Source organism: Rhinopithecus roxellana, chromosome 13 (assembly GCF_007565055.1).
Source record: "Rhinopithecus roxellana isolate Shanxi Qingling chromosome 13, ASM756505v1, whole genome shotgun sequence".
Taxonomy (NCBI): Eukaryota; Metazoa; Chordata; class Mammalia; order Primates; family Cercopithecidae; genus Rhinopithecus; species Rhinopithecus roxellana.
This window is the reverse complement of record NC_044561.1, coordinates 134910625-134917695: the sequence shown is the minus strand read 5'-3', so window position 1 is coordinate 134917695 and position 7071 is coordinate 134910625. Positions and strand designations below refer to the sequence as shown.

General features: G+C 50.1%; 1 gene segment (V, D, J or C); it reads left to right on the top strand.

Annotated features, from left to right (window-relative positions):
• LOC104671035 overlaps positions 1–7071 on the top strand; it is a 724295-nt gene that overhangs the window by 32722 nt on the left and 684502 nt on the right.

Below are 7071 nucleotides of genomic sequence, written 5' to 3'. Positions count from 1 at the left end.
AGTTAGCACAAGAGTAGATGTGGCTACACTGAGAAGTGGTGGTATCTGCCTTTGTCTCCTCAGGCATTCAACTCATTTGCAAAAGAACTTTGTGGGTAAAATACCTACTGATGTTTCTAATAAACTTAAAACACCTAGTAAAAAAATACAAGTGGTAATATCACAATACAATTTGTATAACAGCTAGAACAAATTCTTCACCCCAAAATATGACACAGCTGTGCAGAAAATGATGTTTTACTTAGGGAGATAGTGGCTAATTTCATAAAATAGTGAAATATGTCACATTGTTCACTGGTAAAGGTAAGTCTAGCAAATCTATTAGTTGTCCTGTATCACAAAATTGAGTCAAATTCTATAAAATATATGAAAGCATTGTAAATATAACTTTTGCTGAATTGCTGCCTTTAACAGGTTTTGGATCCTTTATTTTTCCTGGAATTTTTCAATATTCACTGTGTTTCTGAACAGCCCCTAGCTGCTCTTCATCCCAGCTCCTCAGCTGTCCCCTTTTCCATGATGCCCACTCCAATGGCACATGTGGGCAAATAGATTTTTCTAAAATGCCCTTTTGGGGTGCTGACACCTTTTAAAACCTATTAGTGCAGGTCTACACATCCCACAGTCCAAGACTGCTTTCGAGAGTGAGAAATCACAGTAAAAATGCACAGCATGAGAGAGAAAGTAGTGTCCAGGAATCAGACCATGGATATGTGAATACAGACACGGACTGGTAGCTGCGGAGACCAGCTGGGTTCTGGAGTCTCTGAGCCATGGGAAAGTGTGTGTCATGGGACCAGCATCGACACTGGGGGCTGCCTGTGGTTCCACACAGCTGCCTCAGTAAGGACCATTCAATCAAAGGAATCCAACCCTGGGGGCTGGATCCGTATGTCACTGATGGGCACTTGGCCACTGTGTCCCTCTGGCCTGGCAGAGATCCCTGGCAGGGACCTGTGTATGGTCTCAACAGGTGCTTCCTCCCAGGGCTGCCAAGAAGAAAAGCAAATCTTCCTCCTGTTCAGTCTGCAAGAAGAGCTGAGCTGCATCCCAGGGCTCGGCAGGGGCTGGGCAAGTCCCTGGGTGGAAACACATTTGCATGAGCAGCCCTCCTCTGCAGAGGGAGGAAGAAAAGGAGGCCTGAGGCAGCCCAGCCCCACTGTGAGGAAAGAGGCGTTCCACCATGGCCTGGATCTCTCTCCTCCTCGCTCCTCTTCACTGCCACAGGTACGAAAACCTCAGAGGACAAGGGCCAGACCTCAGCCTGATTGTGACTCTTCTGGCAAAAGATCCTGAGAAACTTGACCCTGGTTTCTCTTAGCACCCATAATGCTGTGTTTGCAGGTTCCCTCTCCCACCTGTGCTGACTCAGCCGCCTCCCTCTCAGCATCTCCTGGAGCAATCTGCCAGTCTCACATGCACCTTCAGCAGTGGCATCAATGTTGATGGCTACACTATACACTGGTACCAGCAGAAAGCCAAGGAGTCCTCCCCGGTATCTTCTGAGTACAAATCAGACTCAGATAAGCATCAGGGCTCTGGAGTCCCCAGCCCGCTTCTCTGGATCCAAAGATGCTTCAGCGAATACAGGGGTGTTTACGCATCTGCTGGCTCCAGCCTGACGGAGAGGCTGACTATTACTGTGCCATTTGGCCAAGCAGCGCTTCTCACATGACACACACAGATGGGAAGTGGGACAAAACTCTCACCCGGCTCTGGGTCTTGACTCTGTAACAATTTAAATTTTAAAATACTGGCCTAGGCACAAAACTACATTGGATGCTTTCTGTTGTCAAAGGCTCTTCTGTCAATTTCCCCATCCATGTTGCGATGTCTCAGTAAAACAAAAACAGAGCAAAAGAAAACCACCTGATGACCTGAAGTGTTGGCTGCTTGTCCATGGTTGTGCTAACGTCAGACCTGGTGGAGCTGGGACTTTTTTATTGAAAGAAACAAAATGAGGCTTCCAAGCTCACAGCATGGTCAGAGCCTGGGGACATGGCAGCAGGTGAACAGTCTCCTGCAGCATGACTGCTGCTCGTCCAGCGTACAAGCAGAGACCTCCCTTTCCATCCCTAGTAGTCTGTTCTCAGGGCTGTCTGAGGCTCACTGTGTCCAGGAACAAGGCACTCCAAATGAAATGCTGACAGGTCAGGGAGGAATTCCAGATACAGTGCTGACCTGGCTCAGTCCTGGGTACACTGCATTTCAGTGGAAATGTCAGGAGATGGGGTTAGGTCTGGAGGGTAACTGCAGAACCTGGGGCAGTAAAGCGCTGTGTAGGACAGTGAGAGAGTCAAGGGGAGGCTCGCCATGGCTGAGACGAGGCTGAGGCTGCTCCTTGTCCACGGGGAAGTAGGTCCCAGGGATGTGACTTTCCTAGCGCTCATCCCACTCAGGACCACGGTGGATTGCTGAGGGTGGTTTTCCTGATCCCCGGGCTGACTGTGTTCTCTTCTCCTATCTTACACCATTTGCAGCGTCTCACTGAATCAGGGTCTAGTGGTGAGTCTAGGGAATATCCGGTACAGAAACTGCCCAATATTGCTTAAGTGACTCCCCCTGGGAAACTCTTGAGGAGTCCCCATCACAAAGCTCCTTTTTCTGCATGCGGAGCAGCAGAAAATTGGGCATTCCCGTGAGTGGAATGGCTAGGAGGCACTCCCAGAGACAGCCCCTAAGTTTATGACCTTGACAGCTTGTGATGGTGTTTGCGGTCCCAGCCTGATTCTCCTGCTCTGCTTTTATTCCCACAACAGCCTCCTAGACACCTGGGCTCTCAGTCTGAGGACCCGTCTGGTGAGCAGTGTGACACAGCTGACAGCTGCACCCTGACTCTATGTTACAGGGTTTCCGGGTTCCATGGAGAATGAGAAGATCTTGCACCACTCATCCGCTCTGCCCATCCTCCGTTATCTCTGCCTGTGACCAACAAACAGTTTCAGCCAAGGCGTTGCTGCTGTCGGTTGTATTACTGAAAGCGAGGCAAGGGATCAAGTGACAAATAATCCTGTTCTATGGTCTTCCATGGACAGAGAATCAGTTTTGTTTTAAGAGCAAAATAACTGCCCACCCGACATGGTGCGGTGGGGGATGAAGTTGGAAATGACAAGAAGAATCCAGCCTGGCTGGCAGGGCAGCTCATAGTGTATCCCAGCACTTTGAGAGGCCAAGGCGGGGGGATCACCTGAGGTCAGGAGTTTCGAGAGCACCAGGGCCACCATGGTAAACCTCGTCTCTACCAAAAATACAAAAATTAGTGTGGCGTGGTGGCTGGCCCCTGTAATCCCAGCTACTCGAGAGATGGAGGCAGGAGAATCACTTGAACATGGAAGTCAGAGGTTGCGGTAAGTCGAGATCATGACACTGCATTCCAGCCTGGGCAACAGAGAGAGACTCCTTCTCAAATAGATAGATAGATAGATAGATAGATAGTAGACGATAGAATAGACAGCGAGAGAGATGGATAGATGATAGATAGATCGATAGATAGATAGATCGATAGGAGAACAAATAAATAAACATCCCAGACAAGGACAGAAAGAATCCAGCCAGTGAGACCTAGAAATCTAGGACCCTTCGACCTGGTCCCACAGGTGTCCCCTCCTTTTGGTGCAGGTATGCTGGCCATTTTCCTGAGCTCTGAAACTCTGGGAGCGATGACATGAAAGGAGAATCCAGCCTGTGGGACCCACAGATGTGAGAGAGGAAGTCTGATGCTTAAGAAAACATCAGCTCAGCATTCTGAAAGGTCTACATATGGCTTGGCCTAGAGCTGGTGTAGAAGAGAAGCAAGAGAGATGCTCAGCCTTGGGGTGCGCCAGGCCCAGCTGTCCTGTCAAGGGGCTGAGCTCTTTGCAACATGGATATCCTGCAGAGACATCCTTGGGAGGCCTGTGATGCCAGAAGGAAAGGCAAAAATGCTAATGAAGGGAGCGGGGAGGTTTATGGGGAAGGAGGAGACGGCGGTGTGGGGTCAGATGTGGTAGGAGGGTGCAGCCTGAAGAGGAGACTGTCCATTGTGACTCTAGGAGGGAGGAGGGGCCGGGAGCCTATAGCAGCGACAAAAGGAGCACCTGGATGACATGGGCAATCAAGACACATCAGGACTGGGGGTCTCTGTCTCTGAGGGGTTCCTGAGGAAGCACATAAAATAATTCCATAGTCGGTCCTCTGTCCAGTGCCTCACTGGCCCAGCAGTTGCCCCTTCCGCCGGAACCTCGGGTGTCCAGCTCCTTAGCTGTGGACTTTGTCTTCTCTCTGTCCTCAGCCCTAAGAGCTGATGGGGCATCCACCAGGAAGCCAATATCTGTGGCAGCGAGTTGGGCCATGGGCAGAGCCTTGTCCTGTATGTGAGACAGTGCTCAGCCCTTAGGGGACCCCCCGTTCATTAAAGTGGGAGGAAAGGAAACAAAATTCAACTGTGAGACCATCTATGTAATCAGCCAAAGAAAAAGAATGAGAAGAAAACAGGAAGTGAAGCCCGATCTGATAGCTCGTTCTACTTGGAAATAATATAAACTTAGTATGCCTGATGTGTTAAATGTAAACACAATAAACACATTTTTAAAAAGTATAAAATTATGTAAATGACGTGGCTGACACAAAAGGAACATGTAAACAACAACAACTTGAAATCGATCCCAAAACATAGCACTGAAATAGATTTTATTTCATTTCCAGATATGGGACTGTTCATTTAAATGAATTAGGTGTCACTATGCGGTGGTTTAAATGGGAGCATTTAAAATCTTATTGTATTAAACTTATATTACAGAACCCATCCTGCTGTTTTTTCTTATTCCCTTAAAATTCCCTAAACAAATAGTTTATTAAATCCCAGGGGGCATGATGCCAAGAACTCAATGCAGTCCAGACTCACCTGTTGTCAGTTTCATTCCGGAATCAACAGAATTATGTTTTTTGTTAAGCTTGTTGTTTTTAGTTGTATATTAGTCTATATGTCATTACGGCCAAAGATGAGCAATTTCTAATAATCGGTAAGAAGCCACCCCCAAATGCTCACGTACTGAATTTGAACCAATAATTTTCCCCTAGAAATCCAGATTGGAGGCTCGATAGGAAGAGCTGCCACATATCAGAGCCACCCCCCCTCACCTTGACAGACTCTCGTTGAACCAAGTTGAAGTTTGAATCTTCCCATCTTCAAGACGGCATCTTGCTCTTTTTTGCTCATAAGTGAAAACACTCCAAGAGTCATTCGCCAGGAATTTCCGCTCAGATGGGCACTCAGTGCTGGAGGACAGACGCCGAAGCAAGATCCCTGGTTCACATATCCAAATGACTATGACTGCAAGCTTGGGGAAGTAGAGAGAGAACAAAGATTGACCAAAAACCCGCGGGGAAAGGTCACTCCCCAGGGCATCCGAAGGGAAGAGCTCTGTTTCCACAGCGCTGCAGGATCGACAGAGGAAGGCAGAGCTCTGGCTACCAGGAAGGGCAACAAATGAATAAAGAGGACCCGGGTCCAACAACGGTAGGGAGTGAATCAGGGGCCGGTACTGCTCTGGGCTTGGGCCCGAACGAAGAGTACTCTGTGTAGACAGCACCTGAGCCTCTACAATGTACAGCCAAAGATCACGGACAGGTCACTCAAGAGGAGTCCAGGTGAGCATGAACACTGCCATGAGGGTCACAGCAGGAGACACAGGGTGGCCACTTTACGGGCCTGGACCTGAGAAGGGGGGCAGGTGGGACCAGAACAAGGGAAGGCGGTGGTGAAATGAGAGGCTCGGTCACCTATCATAAAGACTTACCTGGTGCGGACACCAGGGGTTCGCTTGAAGGAAACCATCTCCGGAGAAGATGAGTTGCTAAGAGTGGAACCAGCCACCTGTTTTGCCTGTTTTCTTCTGCTCAGGGCTCACAACTGTGTTCTCCCCACCCTCTGGGACCACACAGCTCCACCCCTGCCACCCTCTGACATCCTATCCTTAAGCCAAGGAGCCTGACCCAGGGCTCAGGGTGGGGTCACAAATCTGGGGGGTCTGATTTGCATGGATGGACATCCCCCTCTCAGAGTATGAAGAGAGGGAGAGATTTGGGGGAAGCTCAGCTGCAGCGTGGGTAGAGAAGACAGACGCTAGGACAATCTCCCACCATGCCTGGTTCCCTCTCATCCTCACCGCTCCAACACTGGCAGGTGACAGATTCACACCAGAAAGGGGGCCCTTGGGAAGCACATGGGCCCTGCTGTCCGTTTTCCTCGTTCTCGGTCGTCTTTGTCAATCACCAAGTCTGTGTCCCTCTCCACTTCCAGGTCTTGGGCACAGTCTGTGCTGACTCAGCCCCTCACGTCGGGGCCCACCGGGCAGAGTGTCACCATCTCTTGCTCGGAATCAGCTCTAACACAGAGTAATGGGGTATACACTGGTAACCAGCACTCTCAGGAACGCCCCAAAAATCCTCCTCCTATAATAATATCAGCGACCGTCTCAGGGTCCCTGACCGAGTCTCTGGCTCAAAGTCTGGCAACGTCTAGCCTCCCTGGCCATCACTGTCTCCGTCCGAGATGATGCTGATTATACTAACGCTGAAGCAATGGGATACAGCCTGAGTGCTTGCACAGTGTCTCCAGGCCCAGGGTAATGAGACAAGAACACCCCTTCCTTGCCGCCTCTGCCAGGAGGGTGAGCCCCCCCGGCACTGCTGTGCAGGTCTGGGCCTGTGACTTCTGCTGCTGCGCTTCTTCTCTCATGGTCCAGGGGCTCCAGGGCGCCGCCTGAGCAGGGAGAGGGCTCCATCTCGCCACTTCAGTCCTCAGAGTCATGAAGCAGGGTGGTCGCCAGGGAAACAGAACTCGTGCTTCCCATGCAACTTGGGACACAGCGTCTCTGCACCTGAAGTCCTGGGCGAGGGAGGCAGTTCAGCTGTGTCATCACAGAACCAACCTCTGGTGGGAATCCTGTGGTCTCTCCATCATCTTCCTTTTCCCCATTTCCCAGGAGTTGTCCAGAGCAGTGGTCTTTCCTCCCCCGTGCTCTCAGTGTGAAGTCCCTGTTGTTCCGTTCTCTCCAGCCCTATTCTAATAACTTTTCCCCATATAGGAAT